Source organism: Phocoena phocoena, chromosome 6 (genome assembly GCF_963924675.1).
Source record: "Phocoena phocoena chromosome 6, mPhoPho1.1, whole genome shotgun sequence".
Lineage (NCBI taxonomy): Eukaryota > Metazoa > Chordata > Mammalia > Artiodactyla > Phocoenidae > Phocoena > Phocoena phocoena.
The window spans coordinates 48844478-48861697 of record NC_089224.1 but is presented as its reverse complement, the minus strand read 5'-3'; the positions used below and the strand labels follow the sequence as shown (position 1 = coordinate 48861697).

Genomic DNA, 17220 nt, shown 5'->3' with positions numbered 1-17220 from the left:
AAAAAATATGAATGAGTAAATTCTGATTGTGTGGTGTAATTAATCTCACCTAACTTTTGCCTTTATTATCACCCACATGGTACATGCTTATAAGTAGTTAATAATTTAGTCACTTCTTTCTGAATATTAACAAATGAGTCTATATGAATTTCATACATCAACTTAAATACAAAATTCCTTGATGACAGGTCTGGTTGAGAAATGTATCTCAACCATCTGTGAGATGAAAGAGCTGTTAACTTCTCATAAACTTTCAAATCACGTAGATGAGAGACTGAAAAAAAATGGACTGTAATGAAAAGGTAGGTTTTAGGTAATATCTTTTAACACCTGAGATCAGTATTCTCTTCATATTTTCTCTCAGCACTACCTTCCTGGGGTAATTCTGCGTTCTTCCTCTCTTTGCCGGAGGGTTTCTGCTACCTACGAAGACCCTTTCCAAATGTATGTTCTGGGATTTTCTCTCTCCCACAGTCAAAACTTATATGTCTTTTCCTGATTTTTCTTTAAGCGCTCTGGCCTCCATTGTTTTTGATGAGAAGTCAGCTGTTAATTTTATGTTCCACAGTAGAACAAGTTGTTTTCCTCTGGTTGCTTTCAACAATATATCTTTGGCTTTCAGCATTTTGATGAGTTTGGGTGTGGTTCTCTTTGAATTCGTCCTACTTGGTGTTCATGGAACTTCTTAGAAATATAGATTAGTCTGTTTTTTAAAAATCAAATTTGGAACATTCTCAGCCATTATTTCTTTGAATATATTTCTGTTCCATTCTCTCTCCTCTCCTTCTGATTCTTTCAGTGTGCGTATGTTCTACAGTTAACGGTGTCCAAACCTTTCTGAAGCTCCTTTTATTTTTTTTCTTCTTTTTTCTTTCTTTTCTTTGGATTATATAGTCTCTATTCATCTGTTAATAAGTTTCCAGTTCAAAATACAGCGGAGCCACTGTACTGAATTCTTCATTTCAGTTTCAGGTTTTGCTTAAACCTTTTAAGTCAGTAAGGCTTCCACATTTTGCTGATGGATCTATGTATGACTTGGGGAGTTTTCATGACTGCCCCAAGTCCCACTCTGGTTGGTTACTCCTGAGTGGGTACAGCCTAGGATACGTTCTCCCTCTTTAGGACCCTCAGGGATGAGTGTGATCCCAGGAGCACTCTTCTTGGATGTCTCTTAGGCTTTGTTAAATTTATGGCTGGTCCATCATTTTATAATACGTATGATACATCGTGATACTTACATCATGAAGCTACTAGGTGCATGTGATTATTTGCTTGCCACCGGAATCTCCATTGTTTTTGACAGTGTCCTTAGGCATGAACAGTGTTATGTCCCAAATAAAACCAGTCGATTCAGGCAGCATGATAGAGCTCTCTGTCATTACGTCTTCCCTCTTCTCCTGGGCAGAACCTCTGTGCCATTACATCAGATCTTCGGACGGGAGCAGTAGCCCACTTCTCCCTGAGTGACAGCCCCTCTCTACAAGCAGGCACTGCATGGTTTTTTAGCTTGCTTCTCTCAGTGTGGAATCTCTGCCTGATGAGTGAGCTAGGATTGCTCACTTGGTGATTGGAGCCCTAAAGTTCTCAGCCTGTTGCTCCTGGGGCCAAGCCCTGCCCTGCAAGTAGAAAAGGAGTGGGGGGGGAGAGGATGTAGTCCTCTCAGCAGCACCTGCCCAGATTTGTGCTTCTGCATTGGAGGGTTAGGAGTGGAGGAATGGGAGACACTGGCAGCCTAGCCTGCCTCTCTCACATGAAACAGTAGCCCTAGACTAGGAGCTGGGGAGAGATAGAACCCTGTTCTTGGCTGTCTTGTCTGTTCTTGGCTAATCTACCCAGATTAGAGCTTCCATCACCTCCTCTTTTCCTGATTTTTTTTCAAGGCTTTGCTGTAGGTCTGCACTCTGCTGACCTCGGCCAGTCATAGCCAGCCAGAACTTTCAAAATAAAAGGAGGATAAAGAACTACCACGTGGCACGTGAGTAAGAAAAGACAACCCAATAGCAGAGCAAACATCAGTAGCAACCAAAACAACAAAAAAATAGGTACATGATATGCACAGGCAGCCCATAGAATAGGTATCCCAGAAGATCAGTTAGTGTGAAAGGATGTTCACCTTCCCTAGTAATCAGGAATATGGAAATTGAAAGCAATATTGTAATATACATCCATAACTATCAGATTTGCAAAAATTAAGAAGTCTGACAAAACTAAATATTGAGGAAGATGTGGAGAAACGGGAATTTTGGTACACTGAAGGGGGGCTATAAGTTGGTACAACTTCTTGGGAGAGTAATGTGGCAGTAATGAAATAAACTAAAGATTCATGTATCGTGTGTACCTTATGACACAATAATTTCACTTCAGGGCACATATCCTAGAGAAAACTCCTACTCATGCAGCAGGAGACACTCACAGAGGGATGCTTATTGCTGAACTGTTTGTAATAGTGAAAAGCATAAAATGACCCAAGTATACATCACTAAAAAAATAAATTTTTATGTAGTCTTACAGAGGAACACTGTACAGTAGTTCAAGTGAATGGTCTGCCTCTACCTACAGCGACATCTGTAAGTTTGATGTGTGACAAGTTATGGAAGGATGGGTGCAGTATGATACCATTTATATATGCTAAAAACAGAAAATAAACCTTTACGCTGTTTACAGATTTTATAGCACAGGTTTCAGCATACCATGATCTGTGGGCCAAATCTGACCCATGGCCTATGTTAGAACAACTCACTAGCTAAGAATGATGTTTATATTTTCAAATTATTGTAAAAACAAACAAAAAGCAAGCAAGCTATGGCTTTTCTCCATAGCAGGTCAGATAGACACTCCAAGGGAAGCTTGGAGTTCTGAAAGAAAGTTTACTGTATAAAAGGTAGAGTGTGCTTTAATTAAAAAAAAAAAAGTATGAGGCATAGAGTGTATCTGATTGTCTTATAAGCCTGCTATAACAAAATACCATAGACTGAGTAATTTATAAACAACAGAAATTTATTTATCATAGTTCTGGAGGCTGGCAGTCTAAGATTTGGTGTCTGTTGAGGATCCTCTTCCTAGTTCATAGATTATCATCTTCTCACTGTTTCCCCACATGGCAGAAGGTGCTGTCTGGGGTCTCTTTTATAAGGGCACTAATCTTATTCATGAGGACTCCACCCTTATGATCTATTCACCTACCAAGGGCCCCACCTCCTAATACTATCACATTGGAAGTTAAAATTTCAACATATGAATTTTGGGAGGATGAAAACACTGTCTATAGCACTGACCGTCAAGTCCTAACCTAGTTCTACTTGCCACTTTACTAAAAATTTGCTACCCCCTGGTAAACATATGCTCTGTGTGTCTACAGTCATATTCCCTCAGCATAGCCTGGTGGATAGTTCCAGCAACCTTCCGCCAGCCTTTCTGCCCCAGGAGTTTCTTCTATGTCTTGGAATTTTAGCTTTTTCTGGGTATTGCCTGACCTATCTGGAGGCAGCCTTCAACCAGTGGAAACATGAATCAGATGACTACCCCAGCTTCATCCAAGGAACAGTACTGAGGTGTGTTCTACATGGTTCCTCACAGGGACCACTGCAGGAGCAAGCCACATTACCCAATTCTGGAGTGTGGTAACCAGCTCCAGAACACACTTTTCTGGGCCTTGCCTTTCTCTGCCCCACTCTTCTCTGCTCCCTCATTCTGCTTGCTGGGACCGCCATCCAAATAAACTGCTGTCACTTCATGCATGACCCAGACTCTGTTTGGGGAAGCTCCAAACTAAGACAGACACATAGACAGTAAAAGGACAAAACTGCCGTTGGGAAGGAGAGTGGTACTGTGGGGGTGGCGGAAGCAGAGGGGGGCACAGGGAGCATGAAAGGAGCTTTAATTATATTTTTACATTTTACTTATTCATAAGTATCCACAACAAATAGGGCAGAAGGTGAGCTTTTTAAAAGCTGAGTTATGTACAGATGGGTATTTACATTTTAGAGTTTGAAATCTTGTGCCAGATTTCTATGTGAAAATAGTCTTCCTCTTAATTTTTCTTGGGGAACCTGTTTCTTATGGTGCTTAAAATCCAGCTTCTGCCTTGACATGTTGATCATACCTTTTTGAGTGAAAGTAATTCATTATGAGAATAAAAGAAAGGCAGCCATATTTAAATAGTAGAGAAAATGCACCAGAGTAATTCAATTGAAAGAGACTTCCCCTTCATTTTTTAAAAAGATACTTCACAGGATAACTTTCTCCTCTAGTAGTAGTGATATCGAAAACCTTCTGCTGTGTCCAAGATATGCTCCTGAGCTCTAAATGACAGGTCGAGCATGCTCTACGTTAGGAAGTATTATGTAAGAGCAGAAGGTAATTCACTCCAGAGAAACACAGTTTACAGGAAACTATAAAATAACTCATTGGGAACATTTCTTAATCCAGAAAATTAAGTCCCACTGTGGGTTTTCATGCAGAGTGTAGAAAAGGGAAACAAAACCAAAACAAAAGGACAACAACAACAACAAAATTGTGTTCTCTAAGCCTCCTTAGAGAGCAGGATGTTTTTATTAGCATATTTGGGACTTGATGCAGGCAAGACTTCTTTCAGAAAGAAGCCATATGTTCTCTTGTGCATGCCAGATTTGTGACAATCACGATTCTGTGGTCTTGCAAATGAAAGCAAAATGTTGTGTAGCCCTCCCAGCAGGGATGAAACCTTTTCCTAAAGCAGCATCCTTTTGTGATGCCCAGCTCTCATTTGACTGAGCTGCTTTGTGCAAAGTATATCCAGCAAAAGGTTTTAAAATGATAAATCCTCTCCTTTTACGCTCATTGCTCTTAGGATGAAGGCCTTCATTTGGCCCAAAAAGGCCTGCAGTGTCTGACTCCTGCCAGCATCTCCAACATCATCTTGGGTGCCTTTTCCTTCCCTCTCTAATCTTCATTCATGCTGGGCTCTTGGAGGAGCCATGCTTACCCCGGGACCTTTGCACATCCTCCTCCTGGTCTCTTCCTCGCCTGACAAATAAAAGGCATTCAGGGCTTCCCTGGTGGCGCAGTGGTTGAGAGTCCGCCTGCCGATGCGGGGGACGTGGGTTCGTGCCCCGGTCTGGGAGGATCCCATGTGCCGCGGAGCGGCTGGGCCCGTGAGCCACGGCTGCTGAGCCTGTGCGTCTGGAGCCTGTGCTCCGCAACGGGAGAGGCCGCAGCAGTGAGAGGCCCGCGTACCGCAAAACAAAAAACAAAAAACATTCAGTAAATACTTTCCAAGTGAATGATAGAGGTTAGAAAGTAGCCAGAATCTTACATGGTGGTGGTGGTGGAGATGTTGTGGTAGGCAACAAGCATATAAAAAAGGCACCACTTCTGTCTAATCACCAGTGTTTTAAATGGGTATGGAATAGGCCAACTCTTCCTTTTACTCTCCTTTCTTATTTTCATCGTAGTCTTATCAACAGTCTTGCCAGCATATTATCTTAATAATAATTTTTAAAAAACTGTTCAAGGTACTGTCGGAGAATGTGTCCAGAGCTGCTGCTGATTATCCTGTATCCGTATCCACGTTTTGCCGTCAGACTTTGCCACCAGTAGAGGGGTATTTTGAGGGAAGGAAGAAAAGATAAGCACAGTGATCGTTCAGGGGAATGATACCAAATAGAACTGAAATAGGAGAAAAATAAGCAGACCAAATTAGTGCACAGGTTGGTGTACTGACCCACTGCCTGTTCGTCTGCTCATACATTGCAGGCCAACCTGTGCCGGCGCAGTGCTGGGCACTAGGAAACAGAGATGAACAAGACCGAGATCACTGCCTTCTAGGGACTCTAAAACGTTGGAGAGGCGTTCAAGTAGATGATGATAGTACAAAATACAACCTAACAAGTGCTGAATAGAGTTTGACCCAGTGTTACCGAACCAAACTTGGGTCCACTCGCCTGATATGCAGCAAAGCCGAGCTGCTGACGCCAGGTTGTGGTGAAGGAAATACAGTGTTTATTGCCGGGCCAGCTAAGGAGACCGGGCAGCTTATGCTCAAAAGACCGGAATTCCCCAATGGCTTTTAGGGAAGGGTTTTTAAAGACAGAGTGAGGGAGTGGGTCATGGGGCACCTCATCAGCTCGTGCACAGTTCTCTGATTGGTGGGTGGTGAGGTAATCCTGTGAGGTCACAGGGATCAGCATTTTCAGTCCTCAGGCTCCAGCTGGTCTGGGGGCTACGTGCTCCTGGTCATCACGTAGTTAGCTTCTTCCACCTGGTGGAGGTTTTAGTATCTGCAAAACAATTCAAGGACATGGCTAAGGATATTATCTGTAGCCCCTGAGGAAGAACTAAAGTTTCTTGACTAACCTATTATTATTTTTTCTTGCTTGACTGTTTTCCTTTGTTTCTGCATTTTCTCACTTTTCTGATTAAATTTGTTCTTTGGAACTCGGGGAAAGCCTAGGAGACTAAAGCTTTTCTACAAACAAGAGGCAGATGGGGGATATGAGGGGTGGGGAGTCTGTCCTTGGGAAGGCCCTACAGTGTCTTGCTCAGTGTCACCAGGGCTGTGGGAGCACAGAGGAATTTGGACATCTTTACAGGGGAAGGTACAAGTGACCTAGTGACGATTTGATCACAGTAGGTACATAGGCACAGGAAGAGTTACAGATTTATTATTGAAGGACAGTAAAACCTAACTGATATTAATCAAGTCTTGTTAGTTACCAAGAAAATGCTTAGCAATGATTTTTAGCAATATAGACAGTTACGGAAAGCAAGTTAAATTTTTAAAAGAACTTTCGTACATTAAACTATCCTCTGATGTTGCAGATTGGTGTCTATTGATTACCGCTAACCCAAGTAGACTCTCTCCTGGAAAACAGGATTTTTCTTTTTTTTTTGCTGTACGCGGGCCTCTCACTGTTGTGGCCTCTCCCGTTGCGGAGCACGGGCTCTGGACGCGCAGGCTCAGCAGCCATGGCTCACGGGCCCAGCCGCTCCGTGGCATGTGGGATCTTCCCAGACCGGGGCACGAACCCATGTCCCCTGCATCGGCATGCGGACTCTCAACAATTGTGCCACCAGGGAAGCCTGGAAAACAGGATTCTTATTGAGTATGGGAATCAAGGGACCTGGGTTTCAGTCCTATCTCTGGTATGACCTGGCTGTCTGACCATAACGTAACTGTTTATCTCAACCCCATGTCCTCAGTGCTCCCCACTCCTGCTCCTCTCCCTACCCTCCAGCACACACAGGTACCCATGGGATGATGTAGTCCCAACAAAAACACAATTTTACTCCTGCAGTGCTTCTATTCTGAGGGGTGACCAGACTCCCTCCTTCCTGCAACGTCACCTCAAATAAGAATTGGAATCCCTTATTTTGCCAGGAAAACCCCAACCCCCCCAAAGAAAAAAACATACTGTGTGCCCTCATGAATGTATTCACCTTCCTCTCACATTCTCCTACTTAACCTCTACTTGCTAACTCCATGAACCGATATAACACAGAACTCTGGCTACGTGAGTTGATTTGATAAGAAAACTTAAGAGGTCACTTCTGAAAAATGGGTTCTCAGTATAGCATTGCATTCTGAAATGTAAATCTCCAGTTCATCTTTAACCGGTAACGAGTGCCCGCAGGAACACCATTTTGCTCTTTAAAGTTCCTCATCTGGGTCGATGCCGTATGTATTAATGGCCTTCAAGCCTTTATTTGGCCTGGATTTGGGGAAGTGTCTGTGTCTTCCTTCTACCACAAGTTAGTCCTGGGTAGACATATTTTGGAAGTCTCAACCTTACAGTCGCCATGTCTGTGATGTCACCGTGTTCCTTTTAGGTAACAGAGTCACGTGGTGGTTCTTATACAGTAACGACACTAATCCTTTGCATTGGTGAAGTGCTTTACAGTCAACAAAGCACCTACTCAGTCATCTTATATAATCTTCATAACTGTCCTGTGAGGTGGCTTTGAATTATCCACATGTCAGAAAACTTGAGAGGTAAAATGATTTGCCCAAGGTTATCAACCTAGAAAATAACACAAAATGTCCATCACCTTATGGATGGACAAAGAAAATATGGTATATTCATACAATGAAATATTATGCAACCATAAAAGGAAGGAGGTACTAATACCTGCCACACATGGATGAACCTTGAAAACGTGATGCTAACTGAAAGAAGCCAGAAACAAAAGACCACGTCATTATATAATTCCATTCATATGAAATATCCAAAACAGATATTTCCATAGAGACAGAAAGTAGATTAGTGGCTGCCAGGGGATGGGGCCTTGAATGGAGTTGAGGCTGCCTGCTAATGTGTACCAGGTTTCTTTTTTGGTGTGATGAAACTGTTCAAAAATTAGATTATGGTGATGATCACACAGCTCTGTAAATATACTAACAGTCATTGGATTGTATATTTTAAATGAGTGAATTTTGTGGCATGCAAATTATATCACACTAAAGTTGTTAAAATTTTTAATTCATTTTTCTTTTCCCTACACCCCAGAGCTTTAGGGAAGTGACTTTAGGAAGTGTCTTCTTGATACATATTTGGCTTCACTTTTCCCTGTCATGAAAAGAGATGCCCAGCCTCTTCTTAAGTCAGTCCCTTCCAAATATTCCTCCATCTCTTCTCTCATGTCCCAATTGAACAAATAAGAGGACAGCCTTCTCAGGGTCCCTGTGTCCACCACTCCCTAGCTGACATTAGCACATCAGTAAGCCTGAGAAGAATTAAAAAGACAGTATCCTTTCCATAGTTTACTTTTTGGCATATTTTTATCAGAGCTTTGCAATCAGTCAACTCATTCAAGAGCAAGTCTCCCACATGGTTGGTTGAAAAGCACTGGGCAGAAACTTGAAAGGAAAGGAAGCCAGTAGTGCCAGCTTGGAGTGCTGGAATTGTATTTAGACCCTGTCCCCAATTTAATGTATAACTTTGAGCAACTCTAAGCCTGGAGGAATGCCAAATACTTCCCACATATATGTTTGTGTTTATATAAGTGTTTGTGTGTGTGTGAGAAATATAACTATTGGTACAGCATTGACTGAGGCAATAGGAAATGAGACAGTGAAGTGAGTAGTTTCTTTCCACACCTTAAAAGCATATTGGGAAAGAAGGGGTCAAATTAACTCTTAGATGATGTGGGATGCAGTGACATTACTCTGAACACATGCTCTAGCTGTTGCAGCAGGCTTGCCTGTGAAATATACCCTGCAGGGGCAGAGGACACTCAAAGTTCTAATAGTAGAAATAATGGGTAACAAGCAAACCAGGAATTTGTATGATTGTCGAGGAGGGGAGCTTCCTCCACGTCTCCTTCTCCAACTTCAGCATGAGCCTACCAGGTGTGAATCTCCAGAGTCGGCTGCAGTGCAGGCAGCAGACCTTGAAGCTTGAGGTAGAAGCAGAGTGGTGCATCTGTCAGGGCTTAGTCTTAGGTGGTGACGAGATGCTTAGCATTCAGGAAATTCTGCCCAGATTATAAACGAAATCTGTATCTGTATCTGCCTTGTCACTAAGGTGCTTTTAACATTTTTGGTTCAGATGATGGGATTTCTGTAGGTATGAGTTATCAAACTTGATATCTCAGACAGGGATCCATCTTTCTGAGTTTTGTGTTGTTATTCTGTGTTCCCAATTGAACCCCTCTATTAGCAGGTCAGTGATTTTTCTGTATAAGATGGTGGATCTGGTGTCTCTTTACTGAATGCCAAGTGGTTGTCCATCCACTTTCATGACTATCTCTGAGGTCTCTTCATATCTTCTCTTTATTGTTATTTAAGGTAAAGCTTACTACAGCTAAGAGCATGGTGCTAGCTTTCTTTGGCTTAGGAAGAAAGGAGGATTTATCTCGGGATAGAAAGGAGGATTTATCTCTTGGCTGCCACATTTGGTGATGTAAAATGCTATATAGAGAGCTGAGTGTGGATGCGTGAAATACTTGCAGGAAGTCTCTCAAGTGTCTTCAAATACCCATTGGCTTGCAGTTTGTCCTTGATGTTTGCTTTCTGCAAAGGTGAGGTACCTACCTTGAATGGATGGATGAAGGCTGTCCGAGCGTTAGTGATAGAAATGGAGCATATTCTGAGCTGCCTGCCCTGCAGCTGAGACCCAGCAACTGTCAGTTACTCTACTTTTTATGGGCATCTCCTCCTAAAGATGATTTATTGTCTTTTTTTTTTTAATTTTAGAAGGAGATTTGCATCAAAATAACCCTAATCTGAGAATCTGGGGGCCGGAAGGGGGAGAGTTCCATAGCATTTTCTCTTCAAACACTTTGCATGGTATTTTCTCTTCTCCTTCCTTTCCTAATTGTTATCTACCTTTGATTGTACTATAAGCAGCACTCCAGCAGGTAGAAATTGCATCAATTAGGGTTCTTCAGAGAAACAGAAACAGTAGGATATGGGGGCAGAATTTCTTCTTCCTCCAGGGAACCTCACTTTTGTTCTTAAGGCCTTTCAGTTGGTTGGATGCAACCCACCCACATTTTCAAGGATAATCTTATTTAGTTAAACTCAACTGATTGTGGAATTAACACATCTACAGAATATCTTCATAGCAACAGCTAGATTAGTGTTTGATTGAATAATCGGGTACTATAGCCTAGCTAAATTGACTCATCAAATTAACCATAATACAAATAGACATCAAATTTTAAATTGGAAGACATCTTAGAACTCTCCTGGTTATCTAACCATACCCTACCCCTGCCCCATTTAGTGGATGAGGAAACAGAGGTCCAGGGAAGTTTGGGATTTCAGTTCACACACACAAAAAAAGGCTTCCCAGCAGTTTCTCTTAACAATTGAAGGTCTGGTACTACTTCCCCTTGCCTTATCAGCTGAGTCATCAGGCATTAGGTTCTAGGCTATTCATTAACCAGGACTGAAATCCCAAATGAATTACTGGTACCTTTTTTTTCTCTTTTTGAGTTCTGCTTTTTTTCTCGAGGGATTTTATGACTGAGCTTTAAATAGAATTAAAAAAAAAATACTGCAGTGACATAATTCTAGCCCCAAGTCTTAGTGTCTATTTTTAGCAGACACTGTCTTTTTATGTTTTGTTCAATTTTGGTGGCTTATTGCAGTAAACTATGAAAATGTGTATTTTTTTCACTATTGCCAGGGATGGGAAACTTTATGGAAATACTCTCCCACTCTGTGAATCCCCCTTGCTAAATTACCCCTTATCTGATGAGGAACTAGATTATTTGGGGGGAGTTGAAAAATACAGAAGTGGTTATTGGTTTTTTATTCTGCACATTTTATATACTTAAAACTTTTTTCTTTTTTTCTGAAGGACAGAAATAGGATCACTTGTGAATGAAACTGTAGGTGATAGTATAAACTATGTTTCCAGAGAGGGACTGAAACTTGCATGATACCTCTCCTACCAACTCCCTTTGAGGGGTGTGTGTAAGTAATTAGCCACATAGTCCATGGGAGGTTCTCACTTTAGGGAAACAGGGCTTAGAAAGTTACTGCTTTTAACTCCAGTGAACCGCACCAGAAGCTCAGAGAACATCGCGCAAATTAATTTCTGCATTTTCTGTATAGTATTTGACAAGAAGCAAGATAGGCTGAAGGCTAGGGAAAAGGCCAAGAGCTTAGCTCACCTAAACTCACTTTAAAGTTTGTGGCTCCAGACATTCAAAGAAAATCATTCGTCATTCTATTGAATTCTTGGGGCGGGGGTGGGGGGAATCCCTAGTTTTTAGATTTTTAGGAACCTTTCTATTTTTCTTCAATATAGTGAGAAATAGCACAGTTAGCTCAATTAACTCAATTTAGATAGATGAAAATGCCTTTACTCATTTTCTAAGAAAGAATACAACATTTCTTGACGGGAAAAATAAATACATATTTTTTGAAATTCACTTTCAAAATATCATGGCATTTAAACATTCCAATTCAATGACAGCTAAGAAAAACTAGTGTGAAACCTATATCCCATAAAGTGTTATCCACCCTGCCTTTCATACATGGAAATACCACCATCTGGAAAAACAAGATCTACTTGTATTTAGCCAGATACCAAGAAAATACTGCTGTAATTTTGACTTTTCTGTTTCCTTCTGAATATTGGGTATGTCATCAAGTATTACCATTTAATTTTTAGGACCTAACCAATGAATAATAATTAAAGAACTTTCATTAAGATTCAGAGTATGGGCTTCTTTTATTTATTATCGTAGGTGATGCCTTTCTACGAATATTGGGAAAACAATATTTTGAATTTTCTATTTTTTTGCCTGTTGACAGCGAAGAAGATATGACACTTTACAGGGGAGGTAAGAGTCTCAGAAGGAAGACTGAGAACCAGTGCTCACTCATAGTTAAGGGTCCTCCTTCAATTTATTTTTGTCTTAGAATAATTCATTGAGATACATTTTTTTTTCAACTGATAATTGTCTGCTCTGCAAACACTGTGTTAGGTACTGCAGTCTCAGATGTTTTCAGACAAAGAAGCATGTGACATGATTCCCACCTTTTGCATCCTACAATAGGACGAGCAGAAGTTCTCAGCAATTTTACTCATCGAGTAGCTAGTTCCAGGGAGTCCAGCAGATGATATGTTTCATTAAGAGTTCACAGGAAATCTAGTAACTTCCATCTAGGGCAATCAAGATGAAGATGGAGAAGGTGAAATCCGGGTGAGCAACTTAGAGAATTGATAGGATTTGAAAGTAAGAAAAGAGAAATAGGTCCAGGTACAAGGCAGAAGGAATTAGCACAGCATATTTGGTGGATGCTAAGGAAACCCGGCTTTGTATAATGAATGATGAGACAAAGCTAAAGAAAAACAGGGACATTAGGCAGTAAATAACTTTGCAGTAAATAACTTTGCAGGGACATTAGGCAGTGACGTATGAATCAATTTGGTCTTAAGTCTATTGAATTTCACTGATGTGATTTTCAAGGAGACCTTTATAAAAAGTAGCTGGAGATACGGTAGTTGGATCTTCGGTGTTTGATTGAAATGCAATGCAGGGAAGAATCAGAGCTGCAACTAGAGAATGGAGTGTCTTTTGCCTAGAGTTGACAGTTGATGTGGGAGAGAGGGTGAGTCATTGTTGGAAAGCAGGAGGCATCCTTTGGGCTGGGAACAGTGGTCATTTATTTAAGCTGTCTCCTGCTGCTGGTTCCCTTGACATTTTTCTTATTTGGCATATAGAAAAAAATAGCATGAGACAACACTACTGCAGACTCAGAATTAAGACTTAATTTAAAACGTGAGTTGATTATATTGTTTATTTTCTTTTTTTGAAGAGAAAAACTATCCCTGAGTGAGGTAATCAGTCTTGTTTGCCTTACTTTATGCCTCCTTTCAGTCATCTTAACATTAACATTTACAAAACTACACTGTAGTTCAGTCCACAAATCTTTCCTGAGTATGTGTTGTGAGGAATACAATGAAGAATAAGAAGAAGGTGAGATTTTCGGTTTGGTTGGAATACAGAATATATGGAGAGTGTAATAGAAAATAAGATTAAAAGTATAAGCTCTCAGGCCTTCCCTGGTGGCACAGTGGTTGAGAGTCCGCCTGCCGATGCAGGGGACATGGGTTCGTGCCCCGGTCCAGGAAGATCCCACATGCCGCGGAGCGGCTGGACCCGTGAGCCATGGCCGCTGAGCCTGCGCGTCCGGAGCCTGTGCTCCGCAACGGGAGAGGCCACAACAGTGAGAGGCGTACCGCAAAAAAAAAAAAAAAAAAAAAAGAGTATAAGCTCTCAGTGTTGTGCTACATGGGTACAATTGAAGATTTTGAACAGAAGAGTTGATTTTAGACAGTACAGGTGGGCATATCAACTCATTTATACTGTTTTGTTTGATTCACATAACTTTTGCTGGTATTTATTTAAATAGGGGATCAATTTCTCAAAAAGCAAGCATATTAGCTAAAGTATACTAAACAGCATCGGAAATCATTCAATTCTATGAAATCTTGGTTTTAGGAACCACCTCACTGGAAAATAGTAGGGCAAAACTATTCTTAAATAAATGGTGCCAGATGAGGAAAACAAAACTCATCGTTGGCCAAATGAGCTCAGAGAGCCTGTCTTCCTCGCCGTGACTCTTATACACAAAGGCAATAGAAGTTTTAGTAATGTTATTTAAAGAACAGGAGGAGAAAATGTTTGGCATACTCCTAAGGAGTGAGAAGATTGTTATTTAACACATTGTTTAATTCAATGCCTTGATATGTTTAGATCCTTTGTGACTTGGGGAAAAAAAATAGCCCAGAGAACAATGTGGATGTCGTTTTGAATACTCTTCTCTTTCCGTGAATCTAATTAGATAAGAAAATTTATATCAACCAAATAATCAGACCAGGACCAGTATCTACCTGTTAGCTTCATTCAGCATATTTGGTGAACTGTTTCTCTCAGAGCAGCTCAAATGTCAGCTTTTGTGGAGAATAGAAAGATTCATATTTTCTCTCTCTCCCTTCCTCTCTGTCTTCCTGCCTCCCCCTGCCTCCCCCTCAGTACTTAAGCCAAATAGTTAAAGCCAGTGGACTGATGAGTTGTCCTCCATGTGAGTTACCAGGACTAGTTCTAAGTTACTGATGGCCAGTGTGATCCCATTTGATATAGAGCCAGCAGTTGTGGTGCTAACCTGTTGATGGATGCAAAATGGGAGGAAATTAAAATTATTCTCAGTTGAGCAATATGGGATTGAAAGTATTATATAAGCCCTTGTGCTTTTGATGAAGGTCATATTTTATGGCTTAGAGATGGCCAAAATGTGATTAACCCAAGGTTACCAGGATTCTCTAATGTTACTGTAAATGGAGACACTTCTCAGCTGCTTGGTTTTTGTGACAGTTTTGCAAATGAAAATTAAATATCTCATTCACGGGTCATGGGAGGGGTATATCTATAATGATCCTCTTGAACTAAAATGGGGCCTTGTGATATAGTGAGTTCCGTGACATCGAAAACAGACAGGTAGAACAGAGACAGTTGAGTTGGGGTTGTGTAGCTTATATTTCTTTATTGTGCAGGAGTTCACCAAGATTAGAGTTTCCCAGCCCAAATTTAACAGAAAACCACATACTGCAAGAATAAGACACAAGAGGGGCTTAAGTATGAGCTAAAATTGCCATCACTGAGCAAAGTGAAAGGGAGGGAATCAGTGTAAAACTCATAGTAAAATTAGTTTGGTGATAGGGAAAATTCGATATTAATAACCTTTAAGTCCCCTTCTATCCCTTTTTCTATAACTTAAACCTCAACATGCAGGTTATGTTACTGGCACTTGGAATTCCACTAGGAGGTTCTAAACTGAATCCTAAGGCCTTCCCATCCCCATTTCTGGGTTGGTAAACATCTTTAAGAAAGTAGGTAAAGAAGCTGACTTCTGGGCCAGATCACAGCTGATACAGGCTTTTTAGTTTTGGTGATAGTGATGCTATACAAAACCTGGATCTGCGCAGACTGTTGAAATAGTTGATAGCCATCATCACCTAGGATACAGGTTAAGTGAGAGTGCTGATGTCAAGGACCGAAGGTTAAAGCAGTGAATCTAACTCTGGCCATCTGGCCCTTTGAATCTAAAGGAACTTCAGGCAGAAGTGGCCAGCACCACGGACAGCTCTTCAGTGCTGTGATGCAAATGCAAAGCCACCTAGGGTTTACTTGGGAAAATTGCCTTCCAGGTCCTGGTTCCACCTCTTCCTAGCTAAATATCCCTACCATGGACAGGCAGTTTAATTTACTCAAGCCTCAGTTTTCTCATCTGCAACATGGGAATAATGTCTGCTCTACATAGTCCTTATGGTATGCTTACTGGATGATAAAGTACAAGTCAAAGTGCCAGTTATACAAATTAAAGATGTGAATATTGTTTTTACTAACATTTCATTTTTAATCATTGACCTTTATCTGCCTAACATTGTACTATGTTAATGAAAATTGCTAGATTCTTCTCAAAGTACGAAACAACAGTTAAATAAACTGATGGGAAAGACCAGGGTATTTAATCAGATATACAATTTACTGGTAAGAGAACGGAACTAGGATATATTGCATGTCTTGTAGGTTCACGCACCGGTTTTTATATTTACTATGCCATTTATTTTCATAACAACTCTGTGTACCATGGCAGTCCATTCCATGCCCTTCCATCATAGCATATTCCTCCTGTTAGTGCTGCTGAGGTGAAATCTGGGCCAGAGTGGTGATAGAATTCGGACTCTTGGTTTTCCCAAGAGTGATCTCTTCTAGAGGTTTTCCTGATGGCAGAAGGCAGGAGTTAAAGAAAGAACGTGTAAGGACTATACCTCAGCCCCCTATAAGGGGATATCAGAGCTTCCACGGCCAGAAAGATGGAGCCATGTATCCCAGGACCCTTTTAGAAGGAGGTAACCCAAGCTCACTTGGATGACCCAAGTTGTTACTGAGGTTGCCGCAGGTCTGGCCATGGTGGGGATCCTCTGCAAAGACCCTCAACACAGTGGCTATTAAAGGAAATGGAAAATTATACTTCATTGTGTGTGATAACTTTATGTAGCACGGTGACATCTTAGTAAAGAGCATCTAACGACCTTTATGGTTATTTTAAGAGGAATGAAATTCTGGTGTCATTAGCATTTAATATTTCCTGTCTTTGATGAAATTAAAGTATCTTCCTTGTGATCCCTTCATAATTTTTATTAGACTTAATTTGAGTCTTTATTTCAAAACAGAATAGAATATCTAATCTTTTAATGAACATGAATTCTACATGTGGAAAATGACCATTGGCATATGTAAATTGATGAAAATAAAATGTATGATAATGGGAATTGATTGGGTAGCAAAGAAGTGCCCTCAGCGTCTTTCCACATGGTTTATCTTATGTATATAAGGATGTAGACAGCTACAGGGAGATTTATAAGATCTGAAGATCAACTAGGCTGATATTTTTCATACCAATTTGATAGATGCTTGTGATTATCTGTTCAACAGCCCATTGAGGAATAGGTTGAAGATGTAGCAGTTTTCTACCTAGGTAGCATTTTAGATCCATTATCAGAGGGAAATGATTATTGTATGATGCTGTTTTCCCTAGGAACTTTCAAAACGAAAACGTTAGTGATTTGATAGTTGTGTGATGATTTATATAATAGAAAGAGCACTAGGGTTGAAATCAGAAGATATAAGTTTGAATTCTTGCTTCAGTACCTACCAGATGCATGGATTTTGGTAAGTTGTTCATATCCGCTGAGCCAAAGCTGTCTCCTATGAAAATGG

General features: G+C 40.8%; 1 protein-coding gene across 1 annotated transcript in view; it reads left to right on the top strand.

Annotated features, from left to right (window-relative positions):
* Positions 1–17220, top strand: part of SH3GL2 (SH3 domain containing GRB2 like 2, endophilin A1) — a 199942-nt gene that overhangs the window by 119263 nt on the left and 63459 nt on the right. The window lies entirely within an intron of this gene.